At 34.8% G+C, this 21069-nt stretch overlaps 1 long non-coding RNA gene and 1 other non-coding gene across 2 annotated transcripts; both read right to left on the bottom strand.

The window, feature by feature from the left end:
• Positions 1 to 628: 628 nt before the first annotated feature.
• On the bottom strand, positions 629 to 20303 carry LOC125344218. The gene is made up of 3 exons (XR_007209441.1): positions 20294 to 20303; positions 9217 to 9234; positions 629 to 784 (listed from the first exon to the last, which is right to left on the bottom strand). It is a non-coding gene; the product is annotated as an uncharacterized LOC125344218 (long non-coding RNA).
• Positions 14491 to 14597, bottom strand: LOC125344471. The gene has a single exon (XR_007209568.1). It is a non-coding gene; the product is annotated as a U6 spliceosomal RNA (small nuclear RNA).
• Positions 20304 to 21069: the final 766 nt, after the last annotated feature.

Raw genomic sequence — 21069 nt, forward strand, 5'->3', positions numbered from 1 at the left:
ACTTCACTTAATATAATTTTTTCCAAGTCTTTCCATTTCCTTGCAAATAGTAAAATATCATTCTTTCTTATGGATGAATAGAATTCTATTATGTATATCTGTGTGTATGTGTGTCTAAATAGTTATATCTATTATCTATATCTATCTATCTCTCACATTTTCTTAATCCATTAGTTTACTGAGGGACATCTAGGTTGCTTCCATATCATGGCTATGGTAAACAATGTCTTAATAAACATGGTTGTCCTGGTGGCTTCAGTGTGGCCTGATTTTCGATCCATTGGATAAATGCCCAGAAATGGAATTAGTGGGTCATAGGGAGGCTCTTTTTAGGAAATGCATACTGCTTTCCAGCATGGTTGAACAAGTTTACATTCCCACCAACAGTATAATAGGGTTCCCTTTTGGCCACCCCACCAGCATTTGTTATTGTTAGGTTTCCTGATTATGGCCTTTCGAAAAGGAGTGAGGTGGAATCTTAGTGCTGTTTTGATTTGAATTTCTTTTATGGCCAGAAATATTGTCATTTCTTCATGTGTCCATTGGCTAATTTTCCCTCTGAAAAAATCTCTTTTTTTTGGCCAGTCCTGGGGCTTGGATTCAGAGCCTGAGCACTGTCCCTGGCTTCTTTTTGCTCAAGGCTAGCTCTCTGCCACTTGAGCCACAGTGCCTCTTCTGGCCTTTTCTATGTATGTGGTGCTGAGGAATTGAACCCAGGGCTTCATGTATACGAGACAAGCACTCTTGTCAGTAGGTTATATTCCCAGCGCCCTTTGAAAAATCTCTTTAAGTCTTTAGGCCATTTATTGATTGGATTGTTGAGATTTTGAGGTTTTATTTTTTTAGTGTTTAATTTTCTGAAGCATATTTTAGATATGAGGCCTTTGTCTGATGTATAGTTAGTGAAGACTTTTATTGCAATTTAAAGACTCTGGACCCAAGATGAACATGTTCAGGGTCATATGTCTACTAAAATCTAATAGAAATAAGGACAAAATCTCATATATTAAACATATTGGTTGTATCTAGTCATTATATGACTGAAAATTTATAGTAGATAAAATATATTTTCCTGGAGCCCACTCGTTTTCTTAAAAGGTCATTAAGGAGGCAGAGGTTTTAAGATAATTTAGTTGACTATTTGCATTAAAATGTTTAATCTGTGCTTTATAGCTTTCATCCTTCACTTTTCATTAGGATGGTGATGTTAATAGACAAAGAATGCCTGATATTTTTTGGACATTCTTATTGATGTACTCAGAGTTGTATCCATTAAGATGTAACAATCACTTCACTCAAAGTTTGTTTTCACCATCTATTTACAATATATATTCAAACTCTTATTTATTTTACAGGCTTAAAATTTGTCTTGCTGGGCATGGAGATACATTCCTATAATCCAAGCACTCAGGATATAGAGGTAGGAACATCTTGAGTTTTCAGTTAGCTTGGGCTACCTAGCAAGATCTTGTCCTAGAAAAATGAGGGGTAGGAAAATAAATAAATATATAGTCTGTAGTCAGAATTCAATGTCTACTAGCTGTGAGTTACAAGCTTCTCCTTAATACCAAGTCCTGTACTAGATATTTTGTATAAATTCTTTATCATATTATTTCTGCTACAAACCTTTTGGCAAAGGTATAATAATAAAAATCATTACTCAGGTTTTATTCTGTAAACTGGGAAATCATATTAGTTTTTTCAAGCAGAAAGAGATTTAATAAGGAGAATTAGGTACTTACAAAATTATTGGAAAGGTGAAGGAATTAGTATTGAGATGGCAGCATTGTCTTCTGGGCTTATTGCCATAGAGAATCATAGTTGCTACTGTGCTGAATTCAAAAATTGAAGGAATCCTCTGAAGACTTTACAGCTCCTCTTCAATTTGTAAAAGAGTAAACAGCAGGAGAAAACAGAGATGACTTCCAGAAGCTCCCATCTGGGAATCCTAAACATCTGTCTTCCACAACTGTTGGAGAAGGAAGGAGAAAGCTGGTACCACTCTTCTTCCAAATTTTATGTTGGAACATGTCATTTATAAAATCTAAAATACATATATAAAATGAGAGAGGTTTGGTAATCAAGGTTGGTAGTCTTGTTCTTACAATAGAGAGAGATGTAGAAGTTAATGTAGATTCTGTAAAAACTCAGCATGTAACAGTCATCACAGTCCTTTCCTTTCACAAAACGAATCCAAAATACACACTTCTGCAACTATAGCAAACATGTCTTCTACCAAGCCTATTGCAGTTGACCCTTGTACCAACAAGAGACTAAAGTCTTTTCTAGTGTACTCACCTACCACTTTTGATGTCATATATCCCAAAGATTAAGTTATATGATTAAAAACCTTTTATAATAGGTAAGGGAAGGAGCCAAAATAGTAATTTGTGATATATATATATATTACATATATATATCACATATATATATATATATGTGAAGAAAAAAAGGTAAGAGTATGCCTGCTGCAATCCTTGCTTCTAAAATTTCCAGTGGGAATTTAGAACTTCCATTTTTGCTCTGCATTTCATGTTTATTCATTGAAAATGAAACCTGCTGTTCAAGGCTATTTGCTGAAGAATCAAGCCACAGATTTATTCTTGAAGAGTTTCAGCTACTAGTGGTGTTGCTGAGAATTGGGTTTTAGTCTTCTATTGACTTTAGCCACTAGGCCTGGAAGTACAAAGAGAAACTCTATACAATCCCTTGGTTTTGAGGCCCTTTCTCTGGGTATAGCAGCAGTAATGCTACTTCTCATTGATAATTAGAATCAATCACCTAGCCAGAACATGTTCATTCTAGTTTTCAACCATGATTATGATAGTGCTTGTGTTTTACTTTCATTCAATGTCAATATATTATCATTATATGCTGATATATTCATACTGTGCATTGCGATTGTCTTTTTAATATATGTATAAATAATTGTATAGGTTTTTATTCATTGAAAAATAGCTTTGTTTAAATTTTCTTTTTGAACGATTGTTATTTCACAGTTGTAACTACTTTCAATGTCCCATGTGTATCTGTAGCTTGTATTATTGATGATGTTCTTGTATCACCTTCCAGTGGTTGTACCTACACTATCTATGTAATCTTATCTGAGTATATTGGAAACTGTGTATACTGGTATTAGAAATTGAAAGGGAATACCAAATTTGAGAGACACAGGGTAAAAAAAGACAAACAACTACAAAAGCAATACTTGCAAAACTGTTTGGTGAAAGTGAACTGAACACCTCAGGTGGGGGATAGGGAAAGGGTGGAGGGAGGGGGTATGAGGGACAAGGTAACAAACAGTACAAGAATGTATCCAAAGCCTAACGTATGAAACTGTAACCTCTCTGTACATCAGTTTGATAATAAAATTTTGAGAAAAAAATAAAAGCTAATGAATTGATACTTCAAAAAATTTTCTTTTTGAACAAATGGACTTACACAGTTAACTCCCTCACATTACAAATTATCTGATATAAATATAAAAATTTCCCTGCTCCAATCGAGAAAATAAATGGCTTGCTACTTGCATGCTTTCAGATACTAAAATTTTACCCTAAAAGTATACATTTATTTTTGAGTGGAACATTGTGCTATTCAACAGTTGATTTCAGTAGCTATCCTAACATGACATAGTCTGTGAAAACATAATTTGATCATTCAAGATGTGTTTTGGCATTAGGTGTAGTATGAAGATAACAAGATACTGAGCATAAGAATTTTTATTTGGCTTTGGCATTATTGAAACAGTCATTTGAACAGAGTTTAGGACATGAGTAATTGTCAGACATTTCGAAATAGCTTCTCTTTTGTCTCAGAACATAAAATGGTAAAAAGTTTGGGCCTTAGTATTAGTACTTTTGCACATCTATGACAAATATACCTGAGAAAAGGAGGAAAGAAGTATTTCTAATGGTCTGAGTCCATGGACATTTGGCCCCATGTACTTGGGTTGGACATTATGGGTGTTTGTATAGACATTAGGGTTGTTGGGAATATGTGATTGAAGAGTTTATTCATCTCATGATGAAGAGGAAGCAGGGAGGGGGGGAGGCAGGGAGCGAGAGCGAGAGGGAGAGAGAGAGAGAGAGAGAAACCATATGTAGTAATACACATGTTTCCTGTACCTACTTCTTCTAGCTAAACCTGAGATTTTAAAGTTCTCGCCACCTCTCAAAATAGCACTGCCAACTGAAAAACTTATATTTACTACATGATCGTGTTGTGGACATTTCACCCTGAAGCCATAACACCCTTTCATTTAGTGGTTTGAAATTTAGAAATATAATGGTATTAATAAACATATAAAGAATTAACAGGATGGATGCGTTTAGTATACCTGCAAATAAATAGGGATGGGGATGCCATAGGGCATTATTAAGCAAACTTACAGCATACTTTGATGAAAATGGATGATGAAGGAGAGAAGCTTTTAAAAAACTTCAGAAATTTGGACTGTGATTGGAGTGGAGGATATATTTGGGAGGAAAATGCTTGAGTAAATGAGTCTAGCAGGACTTAGATAGTAGAAATGGGAAGTTAGAAAATGGACAACCTTAACAAGCTTCAAGATCAAGCAGATAATACTTAGTGGGTATTTTGATGGTCTAATAGCTTGAATGTCTAACACATTTATTTGGACAGTGGCATATTTGTATTTTAAGTACATAAACATAACTTTGATTCTGTTCTTTGGCTCATAAATGAAATTGCAGCAAAGATATTTTTGAATTCCTGAAAGAAATAAAAGGAAATTTCCTGTCTCTTTGCTATTACTTTTAAACATAAATTAGTGAACATTCATAGTTCTGATTACCTTACCTAAAACATACAAATACTGTTCAAAAAACTGTAGCATTGGTTTCCAAATGCTAGCCTACCTACAAAAGGCCAAATAATTATATTTTTAAAAATGTATTGTCCAGGTGAAGTACAGGGGGGTTACAGTTATATACATTAGGTAGTGAGTACATTTCTTGTCCAACTTGTTATTCCCCCTTATTTTTTCCTCCCACCTTCCCTCTCCCCATCTTCCCCCCCCACATGAGTTGTACAGTTAGTTTACAAAATATTGTTTTGTAATTATTTCTGTTGCATTGGTTTGTCCTTTACCCATTGTCTCACCATTTTAATGTCTCTCTTCCCTTCCCTAATTCAGACAGACATATATAAAATACTCAGAGTACCAGAATCAAATACAGTGACAACAGGGGCTAAACCATAAGGAAGGTGAAGAGAAGAAAAAAGAAATAATTTCACATGGTACATTGAAAATAACATCAGAAATAAACCATGTGTTTCTATATTTTGGAGATCATTTCTCTTAGCGTTATCTTATGTGACCATATGTACATAGCTATTGAGCTATGGTGATCATCTGCTAGGACTCTCCTAGACAAAGAATGACATTGCCCCATTCGTAAGACAATGGAAAGCCTTAGAAAAATAAATCATACTAAGTGAAGTTAGCCAGACCCAAAGAAGCATAAACTTTATGGTCTCCCTTATTGGTAAAACAGCAGTTTTTGAGAAAGGAAAGTATTGATAAAACAATTTCTGGATGCTTTACACTCTCTCTCTCTCTCTCTCTCTCTCTCTCTCTCTCTCTCTCTCTCTCTCTCTCTCTCTCTCTGTGTGTGTGTGTGTGTGTGTGTATGTGTGTGAGTGTGTGTCCCAGTACTGGGGCTTGAACTCAGAGCCCTGTGCCTGAGTAGCTAACACTGTATGTCTGAATGTCTAAGCCACCTTACTGTGAATGTTAAATAGGAAATCAACATCCCTTGTGGGAGGCTAGGAACTTGTATTTTAAAGCAATAACCTTGATACTTATGCACTGATGGATTTGTCAATCATGGTGATAAACTTTCTATTAACCCTGATCTTTGAATATCCATTCCACATGTGTTTGCAAAAGGAAGGCAGGAAAAAAAAACGCTGTGCTAACTGATGAGTTTGCTAGGTGTACTGATTCCATTTCCATGATTTTCTCTCCTAAGCAAGATTGAAGAGATAGGACAGAGTCATTTCCTTTACTTATGGTTCTGCCTATGCAGCTGAGAGGGGCAAAAAGAGGATGCATCTAAAATTGGGGCCGATTTTAAAAATAATTTTCCACTTTCCTAAATAGCAAAATCAACCTTTCATCTGTTTCAATAATTTCCTTACAACACTACTAGTTGACTCACCATGAAATACTTTATGTATGGCAGTAAGTACATAATTAAATAATGTATAATTCCTTACATTAAGTAAAGCAAAAAGGGAACATTTTAAGGAAGTTTAAAGCCAACTCTTTTGTTCCAAGTGATCATGTTCATCAGTCACTGTACTTATGAATCTTATTTACTGTGATCAGTGCTCGTAATTAATTTTCATGTAGCTCATCCTTTGTTTCAGTTATTAAGATCATATAATGTGGTAATAAAGTATATTTAATGCATAACATTTCTTTTTAAATGTATAAAATTTGCTAATTGCTGAAATAATTCGTACAACTTTATTATTATCGTGCACTGAACACTATTATTTCATTAGTTACAGAATATTTTTGCAGTACCTCTTCAGACTTCCTCTAATTCCTTGAAATTTAAGAAAGACATTTGCTCATTTCAGGATGAGCATGAAATCTACTTCCCTAAAACTTAGTGAGAAATGCGTTTGAGGAAATAATTGTATACCGAATGAAAAATAGCAAGGATAATGGCTTTGTAGTGTGATTTTTTTTAACTTTTGAAAATTATCTTCTAAGCAATAGTATATTTCTGCTTGTTAGAAGCTTGAAGCTAACTTTGCACATATAAAAAGTTCTATTTTTGTTTATGTTGTCAATAGAATTTTAAATACTAAGGTTTTGCTTTGATTATCTAATATAGAACATTCCAAGTTGGAAAACAGCAGTAAATTTTGACTATTACAATGTTCCCTAATAGTGTAAAAGAAATTTATACTTATTTTTGTGTTATGAATTTCTTACATATTCTCATCATATGGGCTGATATTTTCTATGCATTTCAAAGTTTTATTTTTCATATTTAAATCTACATGGTATGCATAATTAGTGTTTGTTCATTGTGTGGTCTGTCTTAGGATTCTATTGTTATAATAGAATACTGTATACCAAGTTGGCACAATAGATATTTACTCAATTTCAGATTTTGCAGGTGGGAAGTCCTAGAGTATTCCTCCAACATATGATGAGAGCGTTGGTGCTGCAACACAGCATGGGATGAGAACATGTAAGAGTAAGAGAAACACTAAAGGACAGCTAGATGTGTAACAAAAATCTAACTCTAAAAATCTAGCTTACTTCCATTGTAATGACATTAATGAAGGCTTGAAATCATGGCCTGGCACTGTCACTTGGCTTTCTTGCTCACGATGCTACTCTATCACCTGAACCATTCTTCTGGTTCTTATTTTTATTGGTTATTTTGCAGGAGTCTTATGTGCTTTTCTGCTCTGTGTGGCTTCAAATTACAATCCTTCAGGTTTCTGCATTCTGAGTAGGTGGGATTATAGGTATGAGCCTCCAGCAGCTGGCTCACCCTGTTTTCTTATTCTTCATTATTTAATTATGAAATCATTGTTATTAGAATTCATTTTAATTAAAAAAAGTGAAAATTCCAAAGGGAGCTTTAATTATTTATATCTGCCCTGCATCATTATCTGTTGTGCACCACTTCAGACCAAAGTTGTGTTGATGTCTCAGCTGGTAAGTCTTTGGTCCATGAAGGTAATATACATTCCAATTCACAAGTGGAGACTATTTTTTCATTGCTATACAAAACCCAGGCTTTCTGTTGTTGCCTTTGTTGATGGAGAGAGCTTTCCTAGTGTTCCTATTCCCTGAGGATACAGTCTCCAGTATCTTAATTTGTACAAATATCTTACTTTTAACTTACTATCTGGCATGGACCCCGAGCCTTATCTCCCACTTCAGTGGGGAACATAGCTCATGAGATTTTCTGTGTATCTTATTATGTTCTACTTTCAGTTTTATTTTCTTGATTGATTTTATATGTGCTCTAGAAGCTCCTAAAATTAGAATCTTAAACTGGGATTTTGCACAAAAATACTTATTAAGCAGGAGCTGATAACACAAGCAACCCACTTAATATTCACTGCCATGATTCCCTTGTTCAGTTAGATGCTTGCTGTTAAGTGTGCCAAAGAGAAAAGCCACCTCGCTCCTTCCCCTTTGTGAAAAGCAGCCCATAGCCTGAAACGAGTAATCACCTGATTGTCGGTCACCTGACTGTGAGTCAGTAAAGGACCCAGACTCTGAGGTCACATTCTCATCCATTGAGGTCACTTCCTGAACCTTCTCAGTTACACCTCATTGGACAGTGAGAGGTTTCCCAGGCATCCGCTGTGGTTACACCTCCTCTTGCCTTTCCCTATATAATCCCGCTCAACCACAGGTCCCTCCCTCTGTTCTCTTCCTCTCTTCCCCCCTCTTTTTGCTTCTCTTCTATTTCTGCACACCTCCATCTTTTACAGGACAGCAGTTTGCTCTCCCTCCAATGAACTCTTTTCTGCCAGAACCATGTGGTGTTCTCTTTTCACTAAATCTTACACTTGCTACTGTTGTATGTCTTAATCTTTGACACCTCTTTCAGCTGTCGCTGTGTATTTCCTCACTGCTCTCAAAAGCAGTGGTGACTAGATAGAAAGGGAATTCCAGATGCAGCATCATGGCATCCTCACTCTACTGGTCTTTCTTCTGGTCTTATATTTATATGACTAAAGGCTTAACTCAATTAAATTTCTGTATAACAATAACAATGTGATTAATTGTAGATTTCTATTGTGAAATGGGTTTCCCCACTTGATATTACTGTTATTTAGAGATAAATACTTCCTTGTTGGATGAGATAGGTTCTGCCCACCATAAACAGGACAGCATCAATGGGTCTTCCTAATACATTCCAATAGCACTGCCCATTGGTACTCTGGTTCTGATAATCAAAAAGATCTCCAGAAAATGTCAAGTGTCCCTTGGGATTCAAAACTGTTCCTGACTGAGAATCAGTGCTCTAGACAAAGAGGTAATTGAATCAATGTAAAATTATTTTTCATTAACCATTCCATTATGCATTTGCCATTTTCCACTAATTATGTAGGAATTTAGAAGCAAGTGGTTCAGTGTCCCTTATAGTACTTAACATAGTACCTTGTACATCTTCGTTGATTACTTCTTTGCATATATTAATCAACTTTCTATTATTGCTTATTCTAAACATAAAATCAATTCACACGGTTTTAAAATTCATAAAACATGTACTGCCTAATGAAAAGAAAGCCAAGTTCATTCTAGAGAGAATCTTTTATTCAAATGTTCCTGCCAGACTTCTTAAATATAATATGATCTGTGTTTCTTAATTTCTTGGCACATGAGGTAATTTAAGAAAATTAAATCAGAATCTTATTTAATCTTTATGCTTTGGTTTTTTGTACAACAAAAACTTGGTTGGATGCATTTGTCTCTATAAGGTAACAACAAGATATTTATTTATAATTGGTTTTGCTCAGATGATTAATTTGTTAGTAATAAGGAGCTATTTGAAATAATGGACTGTGTCCTTAATATTCTAGCCTCACTTTCTTGGCTATATGAAACCGAGGCCAACTTGTTGATCATCATATAGTATTTATAGAAGGTGCTGAACTGTAGAAAAAAGAATTTAAAGTAGGGAAGGAGTATGTGGAAGAAGAGTGCATAAAAACTGAAAAGTGTGCATTTCATTTATAAAATGAAATACAATTTATTTTGGGACATAGCCTAAATTACTGTAGCATGCTTTTCTTCAGTTAAAGAGAGGCTATATCAGAACAGCTAGTGTGCATCATCAATGAGTATTTTAGGTAGGAAATAGAGCATGATTTCAAAAGTATCAGAGCAATTGGGAATAATTAATAGAGAAATGAAATTTTCCTATTCAAAGTTCTTTTTCTTCAGTTCTCAGCATAAAGAAAGGCTCCAAGTATAAAACAGTGTTTTGTCAAATACTCCCTAAATTTTTATGGAATCTATATTAAATATTGGAACATTTGGTATGATTATAATTTACATTATGTAGTCAGTCATCTGTAATATGTTCAAGAGGATTTTATGATTTGAAACATTAAAAATTTCAAAAGATCTTGCAAAACTATAACAGAAATGTTTAATATATAGCTGAGTTAGAACAATTAACAGGCCTAATCAAATGTAGCAACATATTATGAAGTGATAATACTTAGATAATCAGGAGTTAATAAAATACTATGTAGTATATTACATTAGACTTTGCCATTGACATTTGGAATTCAAAGTGGTAGAATACTCGATTATGATTAAGAAATAGTTTCTACTATGACTAGCCTAAACATGTACTAATTATTTCCTATGAGAGAAACCATAGAGTCCATGTTTCTTTGAGTCTGGCTGACTTCACGTAGTATAATTTTTTCCAAGCCCTTTCATTTTCTTACGAATGGAGCAGTGACATTCTTTCTGATAGAGGCATAGAATTCCATTGTGTATATGTACTACATTTTCCTGATCCACTTATAGATCACAATAGCCCAATAGCTATGCCCTTACGAACACATAAGATGATGATGATACTAAGTGAAATGAACTCCACGTTATGGAAACAAGTGTTATATCATTGTTGTAATCATTTTCAACATGCTATGTGAAACCATAACTTTTTGTTTGTTTCTTTTTCTCATATTCATTTCCTGGGGTTGTACCCCTGCTATCACTGTATCTCATCTGAGTACCCTGCATACTGTACATATGTGTATTAGAACTAGGGAAAGGAAAGGGAATACCAAAATGATGAGACAAAGAATAAAAAGACAATTCTAAAAGAAATACTTACAAAAACATTTTGTGTAAACCAACTCTACAACTCACAAGGGAGAGAGGGAAAGGAGGAGGGGGAGTTGGGGGAAAAATGAAGGGGTAGGTAAAAAGTTGAAAAAGAAATTTGCTCACTGCATTACATATGAAACTGTAAACCCTCTGTACTTCACTTTGACAATAAAGGGAAAAAAGTAATAGTTTCTAAACCCACGTTTGATCCTAGATCATTAATTTCATGGCATTGGACAAAATAGCTTACCTTTCCATGAGATGAAATCTACATTCTTCGTGTGTAACTGTATATTATGTAAGAATAAAACTTCCTCACATTAAACTCTACTTTTTTATTGTGTGAGTAATCAAGATTTATTGAGAGCCTCCCAAATGGTCATTTCATTGACTGACTAGAAATCATGGCACCATGTTAAATTTTTGTTATTATTTCAAAACCCATGCTGAACTGTTAAAAATGTGTTCATTTGTGAGCTTAGACCTTGTGAATTGAATCAGACTCTGATATCTATAGTTTAAACACGCACACAGAACTCTCCAATGTTTCTTTCTGACATATCTGGGTTGAAGACAACTTCTATAGGGCTTGAGAAAATTGTAATTGGGTAAAAAATAATTCAACGTATTTGGAGATATGACAGCATCATTATGTGACTTGGGTTCAAGACGTATAAAACTGCACAGGGAGTATTGGGAAACACAGGGAAAAGGAGGCAAAGAAAAATCAGAGCAGTGATGGTGTGTAGATGAAAGAAGAGCTTCAAAGTTTATACAACAATGAAGTCTGAGCACATTAGAACAGAGTGTACTTGCTGAAAATTATTCATTAGTTTTTTTAAAGATAATATTTAGCTTGGCAATTTGGTTATATACACTTGTATAAAGAATGTATCTAATACATAATATGTCAATGTATTTCTTTTTAGATATCATGAAGTATTGTTACTATAATTCCTTAAAGCTTCTTTGATATCAGATATTACCATCATTATGGCAACTTTTGAGCTATTTCCAGGGCACTGTTTTTTATCCTGGTAAAAGGTTTAAAATACTTCTTTCTGAAATGGTGTGATATCAGTTATTCTAAAGCACAAATATTATTTGCATAATATTAACACAATAAAAATCTATCAGAAAGTATGCATTTATAATTTCTACACTTTTGCTCTTAATGAATTGATTTTTATACTTATTTATTGCCAAAGTGATGTACAGAGAGGTTACAGTTTCATAGGTTAGGTCTTGGGTACATTTCTTGCACTGTTTGTTACCTCCTCCCTCATTCCCCTCACACCCTCCCCACTTCCCACTCCCCCCATAAGTTGTTCAGTTGTTTTACATCAAATGGTTTTGCAAGTAATGCTTTTGTAGTCATTTGTCTTTTTATCCTTTGTCTCTCAATTCTGATATTTCCTTTCACTTCCCTAGTCCTAATAGCAGTATATACAGTATCCAGTGTACTTGGATGAGATACAGTGATACCGCGGGTATAACCACAGGAAGGGGATACAAGAGGATCATCAACAAAAGAAGCTACAGTTTCACATGGCATGTTGAAAGTAATTACAACAGTGATATAACACTCGTTTACATAACATGGATTTCATTTCACTTAGCATCATCTTGTGCATTCATAGGGGCATAGCTATCAGGCTCTTATGATCCTCTGCTGTGACTAGCCTAAACCTGTGCTAATTATTCCCTATGAGGGAAATCATAGAGTCCATGTTTCTTTGAGTCTGGCTCACTTCACCTAGTATAATTTTTTCCAAGTTCTGCCATTTCCTTATGAATGGGGCAATGTCATTCTTCTGGTAGAGGCATAAAATTTAATTGTCTATATGTACCACATTTTCCTGATCCATTCGCCTACTGAGGAGGATCTGGGTTGGTTCCATATTTTAGTTATAACAAATTGTGCTGTGATGAATATTGTTGTGGTGGTGGCTTTAGTGTGTTCTTGTTTATGGTCTTTTGGGTAGATGCCTAAAAGTGGGGCTACTGGATCATAGGGGAGTTCTATGTTTAGCCTTCTGATGAATCTCCATACCACTTTCCAGAGTGGCTGGACCAGTTTACATTCCCACAAACAATGAAGTAGGGTTCCCTTGTGGCCACATTCCCTCCAACATTTGTTATTGTTACTTTTTTTGATAATGGACATTCTTATTGGTGTTAGGTGGAATCTCAATGTTGTTTTGAGGGGCTGGGGATATAGCCTAGTGGCAAGAGTGCCTGCCTCGGATACACGAGGCCCTAGGTTCGATTCCCCAGCACCACATATACAGAAAATGGCCAGAAGCGGCGCTGTGGCTCAAGTGGCAGAGTGCTAGCCTTGAGCGGGAAGAAGCCAGGGACAGTGCTCAGGCCCTGAGTCCAAGGCCCAGGACTGGCCAAAAAAAAAAAAAAAAAAAAAGTTAATCAATGTTGTTTTGATTTGCAGTCCTTTTATGGCCAGTGATGTAGAGCACTTCTTCATTTGTCTCTTGGCCATTGTCATTTCCTCTTCAGAGAAATCTCTTTTTAGGTCTTTAGGCCATTTGTTGAGGGGGCTGTTGGTTCTTTGTGGTTTTGTTTTGGACAAATTTAATTTTTTTAGTTCTCTATATATTTTAGATATGAAACCTTTGTCCTTTGTATGACTAATAAAGATGCTTTCCCTATCTGTGTGCTATCTGCTAATCTTGCGAGCTATGTCCATTGCACTGCTGAAGCTCTGCAGTTTGATGCAATTCCATTTGTCCAACCTTACTTTGATTTGTAGCATTTCTGGGTCTTTTTTTTTTTTTTTTTTTAAAAGGAAATCCACTCTTTTAATAATCATACAAATTAACAAGGAAGGAACAGTGTTCATCATGGTAGTGACCCTCTTACATTTTCATTAGGAATAATTCTGCTTCAAATGGGTAGCCTGTTATTTTAGACAGAAGAATAGTTGAATATGGGAATGTGATTTACAATGATGGCACTTGAAGAGTCTGATATCATTTGAATACTAGCTTTTCCCCTTATTAAGCATTTAATGAGGAAAAAATCAGAAATTGAGAAAAAAATTTAGTTTTCATGAGAAATCAAGGCAGAGTAGAAAAGGATAGCCTTTCATTTATGAACTAAAAAAAAAATTGAAAGGGACAGTATAATTGAAGGCCCTAGCCCAATAATTAAGGCTATTACTGAAGTCTAATTACTAGAGAATCTAATTATAATTTGTAATGTCCTAAAAGATTCAGAATACTTATGGGCTTTTTTAGTTGTCAGTTTTTTTTTTTTTTTTGCAAGTATTGCTTTTGTAGTTATTTCTCTTTTTTTACCCCGTGTCTCTCGAATTTGGTATTCCCTTTGAATTTCCTACTTCCAATACCAGTAAACACAGTTTCCAATATACTCAGATAAGATTACAGAGATAGTGTAGGTACAAACATAGGAAGGTGATACAAAACATCATCAATAATAGAAACTACACATTCACATAGGACGTTGAAAGTAGTTATAACTGTGATATATCACTTGTTTCCATATCATGGAGTTCATTTCACTTAGCATCATCTTATGTGTTCCTAAGGGTATAGCTATTGGGCCTTGTGATGCTCTGCTATAGCTTGCCTAAACCTGTACTAATTATTCCCAAAAATATGGAACGCTTCACGAATTTGCGTGTCATCCTTGCGCAGGGGCCATGCTAATCTACTCTGTATCGTTCCAATTTTAGTATATGTGCTGCCGAAGCGAGCACGCATTTCTGGGTCTTTAAGAAAGTTAAACTTTCTCTCTTCGCAGATGACATGATCCTATACCTAAAGAACCCCATAGACTCTACTCCCAAGCTACTAGAGATGATCCAAGACTTTGGCAAAGTGGCAGGATATAAAATAAACCCTCAAAAAACAACATCCTTTCTATATGCCAATGGCATGAAGACCGAGGACGAAATCAGAAAAACAACTTCTTTTGCAATAGCCTCAAAAAACGTAAAATACCTAGGATTAACCTTAAGCAAAATAGTGAAAGACCTCTATGATGAGAACTTTAAAAACATGAAAAACAAAATTAAGGCAGAACTAAGGAAATGGAAAAACCTCCCATGCTCCTGGATTGGGAGGATCAAAATATAGTCAAAATGGCAATAATTGTCAAAGGCTATCTACAAATTCAATGCAATACCCACTAATATCCCAACACCATTTTTTAATGAAATAGTGGAAGCAATCCAGAAATTCATATGGAACAATAAAATACCTAGAATAGCAAAAACAATCCTAAACAGAAAAAACAGTGCTGGAGGAATTATAATACCCAACTTCAAGCTGTATTACAAAGATATAGTAATAAAAACAGCTTGGTATTGGCACCGGAACAGGCCTGAAGACAAATGGAACAGAACTGAAGATCCAGAAATGAACCCTCACAACTACACCTACTTAATCTTTGATAAAGGAGCTAAAAAAATAGGATGAAAGAAAGATAGCCTCTTTAACAAATGGTGCTGGCAAAACTGGTTCAGCACCTGCAACAAACTAAAACTTGATCCTGTACCAAAATCAATTCCAACTGGATCAAAGACCTCACAATAAAAACAGATACCCTGAAAACACTAAAAGAAGGAGGAGGAGAAACACTTGGGCTCCTTGGCACAGGACGAAATTTCCTTAATATTGAATTGATTTTTTTCCTTCAATATTTTTCAATTATAAATTGTCATGTATCAATTCTAAGGGCTTAAGGCATGTACACACAGTTAGATGAATAATTAAGTAAATTTCAGTGTAAGTTCGCCCGGAGTCAAGAAATGAAAATCTGTAAGAATCCCAGGAAATTCCTTTCAGATTAAAACTTTCTCTATTCTCCCACAAATAATTACAATGAGGGTTTTTCTGGCAAGTATTTCTTTTGTATTATTTTATTTGCCATGAGTGTTTGTCCCCAATATTTTACCATTTAAAACTTCTTGCATTAAAACTTCTCTAAATGCTATATTATTGTATCTGGACTTTTGGACTTTTGAGTGTTTTATTTTTGCCCAATGATATGTCTATGATATTCATCCATGTTGTCACAAGTAGCTTTAGTTAGTTCATTTTCTTTGCTAAATAGCATTCAGTTGGATGAATATCCCACAGATTATCCATTTTATGGTTGACAGATATTTGGACTGTTTTCAATCTTCAGCTATTTCAGACAATGCTGCTTTTTATTTCACATATGGCTGGTGCATGAGTGGAACTGATGGATCTCAGGGCACATATTTTTTCTGTTTTAATAGGTAATATCAATCTAGACTCTTAAATGGTTTTCATTTTTCATTAACATGGTGTAAAATTTCTGCAGCAACACTTGGAATTTTTTCGGAGTCGATATGCTTTGTCAATCAAGTGGGGGTGATAAAGCTTGAATTTGTATTTTAAATTTTCATTTACCTGATGAGTGATAAGGCTGTGCATCTTTTCTATTATTTTTTGGCATATATAACTAGAATTTGAACTCAGAGCTTCATGCTTGCCTGTCAACCATTCAAGTTCTTGAGCTATTCCTCCAAAGTTTTTGGCTTTGTATTTTTTGGGGTTTTTTTTTTTTTTTGATCTAGAGTCTTACTTTTTGCCCAGGTAATCCTGGATGTGATCCTTCTATTTACTATTTACTCTTCCCACACTACTTGGGAAGACAAGTATGTGTCAAAACATTCCAATTATTTTTTCGTAACATGAAGGTCTTGTGAACTATTTTTTTGTTTCGTTTTGTTTTGTTTTGCTTAGACTGGCTTTGATCTATGGTCATCCTCATCTCAGCCACCCATGTAGCCTAGGTAACAAACATATGTAATCTCAGCCTATTATTGCTTGAAATGAAATCTTAAAAACATGGTTGACCGAGTTGGTCTTGAACTATAATTTTCATATCTTCTCCCTGAGTTGCAAGAAATGCAGACCTGAGCATCTGGTGCTAGGTCTTTATTTTAGATAGGATCTCACTATAGCCCTGGCTCACGTCAAAATTAACTATTTTCCTACCTCCCGTTCCATAGTGTCAAGATTACAGGAATGTGCCATTGCAAATTTCTAGATATTCTGTTTTGAAAATGCCTGTTCTGGAAGGTGGGAGAAAAATGAGGGAAGGGATAACAAGTATGACAAGAAATGCACTCACTACGTTATGGATGTAACTCTAACCCTTCTGTACATCACCTTGACAATAAAATTAAAAATTTTTAAAAAAGAAAATGCCTGTTCAAGAATCTTACCTATTTTGTTGTTGAGCTGCTTCTATTACTTACTTGTAAGTGCTTTTAATACACCATAGATATGAGTGTCTCCTTAGTCACTTAGGTTGAAAATACCTTTAACTGTTGTTGGTTTACATCTCACTCCCTTAATGGTTTACTTTGTGAACTATGATTGCAGTGTAGTTTAATTTACTCATCTTGTCATATATGTTTAATGCTTTATGATTCATGCTTAAATATTTCCCTCTTGCCAAAAACTAAAACATGAATTCCTTTTTTTCAACCTAAAGGTTTTATTGCGTCACTTCTTACAGTTAGATATACAATTACTTCTTGAAGTCTGGTTATTTTCTTTATGTGTAGCTATTGAGTTCCTCTGATCTTATTACTTTTTTAAAAAGAACTATTTCTGACAGTCTTGTATTATCTCCTTTCATTCTCATATTTTATCGTCCCTCCATCATCAAAGAGAATTAAATCTTAAAAGTAGTTCACTGTGTCCTTGAATTGACCAAATTGTTCAAGTAAAGTATTTAATTTGGAATTAGCCACGTACCCAAATTAAATACCTTTTAATTATTAGCTAAAACTTTTTAAAGATAAATTATTTCTTCATTTGTTCATCTTGAAGTTCTTTTTAATTTGATGAAGACAATGGTTTTTATGTGAAAATTCCCTACTTAAAAATTTACACAAGAGAATAGTTTATTCTACTGCCCAGGTTGACTGACAAGTAGCATTTGGAATATTTACTAAGCCTGAATGATAAGAAGACTACATATCTGAATTTTAAACATTATTCTTTTAGCATTGGTAGTGAGCTACCATCCCAATAAAGTATATTTTGTATACTACTCTAATGAAAAAATTATAATTCAATGCCTTGTGAATGCCCCTACTTGCCCATATATTTAAAGTGGTGATTACAATAGCAGAGACTTTACCATTGGCATGGTGTGATACAGAATTTATAAACATATGTGAATATTGACAGCCTGAAGAATGAGGAACAAATATGCATTTTCAATTGCATACTTTTCTTGATTACCTTTTATTAGTCTGACTGTTTTGCTTTTATTTTATACAAACTATCATCATCCAAATAACTATTCAATTCCATGAGGGGCAGAGACTCCTTGTAGCATTCCCCCATGCTATTTGTGCATCCAATTGATTGCAGCTGTATCCAGAAGAAAGGGTACAAATGTTTTGCTGATTCTACTGCCTAAAAGTAGATTAAAATTGGAAACATATCATTGATGTGCAATTTAAACTCAGAAATATGGGATTTGCTAACTTAAAGGCAAAACGGAAAGATAAGAGACTTTGCTGGTATCAGTCATGATTCTTGTTTAGAGGATGAGTGTCTGAGCATTTACATTTAACGTGACATTTTTTGTTCATTTTCTAAAGTCTTAATTTCCTTTTAAAGAGGTTTTTTCTACTTTGTCAAAGGCAAAGTTCATCTTCTTTCAAAGCAAGAACCATTTGTTAGAAAAAAGTTTAAGTGTGAAACATGCAGGATGGGTTATGTGACAGTAGAGAAGGAGATATTCTGAACAAACTTTTGTGAAATAAGGAAAAATCCATTTTATTTATTAAAAATATATGAGACTATGACAAGAGAAAGTATTACTTACTTGTTTCCTGTTTAAGACCTTTGAGTATCATTTGCTTCAGAATGACCGTGTCTCAAACATAGGAAAGAATGTCCATATCTTATTTGTTTTCCTCCATGGTCATGCTTAAACTCTGGGCCTGGGTGCTGTCCCTGAGCAACTCAGCTCAAGGATAATGCTCTACAACTTGAGCCACTGCATCACTTCTGGTTTTCTGGTGGTTAACTGGAGATAAAAATCTCACAGACTTTCTTTCCTGGGCTGGCTTTGAACCATAATCCTCAGATTTCAGCTTCCCGAGTAGCTAGGATTACAGGTGTGAGCCACAGGTACCTGGCATACAACCTCTTTTTTATACATTTATACACTGGCCTTGATTTTCTTTTTCTATTACTGACTTGGTCTGATGCAACAAAATTCTTTAATTGCCTCTGTTAGAAAGATTTTTGTCTTTTCTCTGAAGAAATCTGTGTTATCAGAAATCTATGACCCTTCAAGTCAATGAAAGCACTGTCAACTTGACTGTGTTGAGGTTAGATGGTTATCTTGAAGGTGTCTCAGAGAAACCTGACACATCCTTGGCAGAGAAGTTACCATACATAACAGATTTCATTAGCACCACTCTGTCAGATGGAGGAACATGTAAACACCAGCCGGGTATATTGAACATGAGTGCTACGGAGCTTACAGTGTTATAAACATTCGTGAGAGAACATTGAAATGAACTTGTAATAAATCATCAAACAGCTGTAATCAACACTGGTATCCTGGGAATTAATTTTTCTCTAGACAGCAACATGTCAAAATAAAAACACATTGATAGAGTCCAACAGGAAATGATATGGATGCAGTATTTAGAAAATTGGGAAGGTTTGAAGAGCTTAGTTGGAAAAAAAATACTGCCATTGGGTATTTCACACATGCATGCCTGTGGTAATATCTACTACATTAGTTTATGAATACTTTTTCAGTAAATGCTGCTTTTGTTCCCTTAACAGCTTACTTCTGACCTCTGTCTCCCTCCCCAGTAACTCCAGCTATTTTTCAAGGCCAGGTTGCCATAACAGAATATAATTATCTCCTTTTCCTTAAATCTGTGTTGTAATTTGACTTTTGTGGATTGACCCTGGTGCTCAAGATCGAAGAACTGTGCTATAGGGCTCAGAAGACAAGGGGCTGAGTGTAGATAATAGGGCATTTCTGGAATGAACTCCTCTTCAATCATCATTTAAAGATGTATTCAAGTGAGATGGGCTATTTAAATGAATATGAAGATAATTAGATAACACAAGTCTAAACAGCCCACATCTGCCTGAACCACTCAAATATATCAAAGAAAACTAAATGTTACATCTCATTTATTTTGACTTCCAGCAAAGATCTCTGTCCTTTCTTCCCTCTTTTAATTTCCACTTATTTCATGTTAGGCACTTCTACTGTCTTAGTAACTAATGTAAAAACAAATATTAAAGGTATAAAACTATAAAAATGCTTGGTTTTCCAAACCCCAAGCCAAATAGATGGAAGCAAATAATTAAAAATAAAACAAAATTAAATGAATTCGAGTAAAAAAATCACATAGAAAGTATCAACAAAACAGAGATGGTTCTTCAAAAAAAATTAATAGAATTGACAGACCTTTTGCAAATCTTACCAGAAAAAGAAGAAAGCACAGCCCCAATGAACAAAAATAAAGATGAGAATGGAAACAGCATGACAGAAACAACCAAGAATCAGATTTTTTTAAACTTTTTATTTTCAAGATCAAGTACAGAGGAGTTATAGTTACATATATTAGGTAGTGAGTACACTTCTCGTCCAACTTGTTACTCCCTCCCTCTTTTTTTTTCCCACCTTCTCTACTGCCCAAATTCATCCCCCCAAGTTTTACAGTTATCTGACAACATACTGTGTTGTAAGTTTTGCTGTTACTTTGGTTTTCCTTTTCCCCTTTGTGTCACTGTTTAATGTTCCCCTTCTCTTCTCTAATGCAAACAGGCATAGATAAAATATCCAGGGTACCAGAATCAAAAACAGTGAAAGGAGGGAAGATGGACAGAAGAACAAAGAAATAATTTCACATAGTACATTGAAAGTAATGGAATGTTATAAAAGAATGCTTCTCAAACCTTTATGCTAAGAAATTTGAGATTGTGGAAGAAATGGACAGAATTTCTACCAAATATTGATATACCTGCACTAAACCATGAAGGTTTTAGCCAATTAAATAGATCCATGTCAAGTAATGAAATAGACACAGCAATACAGGACCTCCAATCCATGAAAAGTCCAAGACCAGATGGATTTGCAGCTGAATTCTATAAGGCCGTCAAAGCAGAACTCACACCAATACTCCTCAAACTCTTCAG

This window comes from Perognathus longimembris, chromosome 28 (assembly GCF_023159225.1).
Source record: "Perognathus longimembris pacificus isolate PPM17 chromosome 28, ASM2315922v1, whole genome shotgun sequence".
Classification (NCBI taxonomy): Eukaryota; Metazoa; Chordata; class Mammalia; order Rodentia; family Heteromyidae; genus Perognathus; species Perognathus longimembris.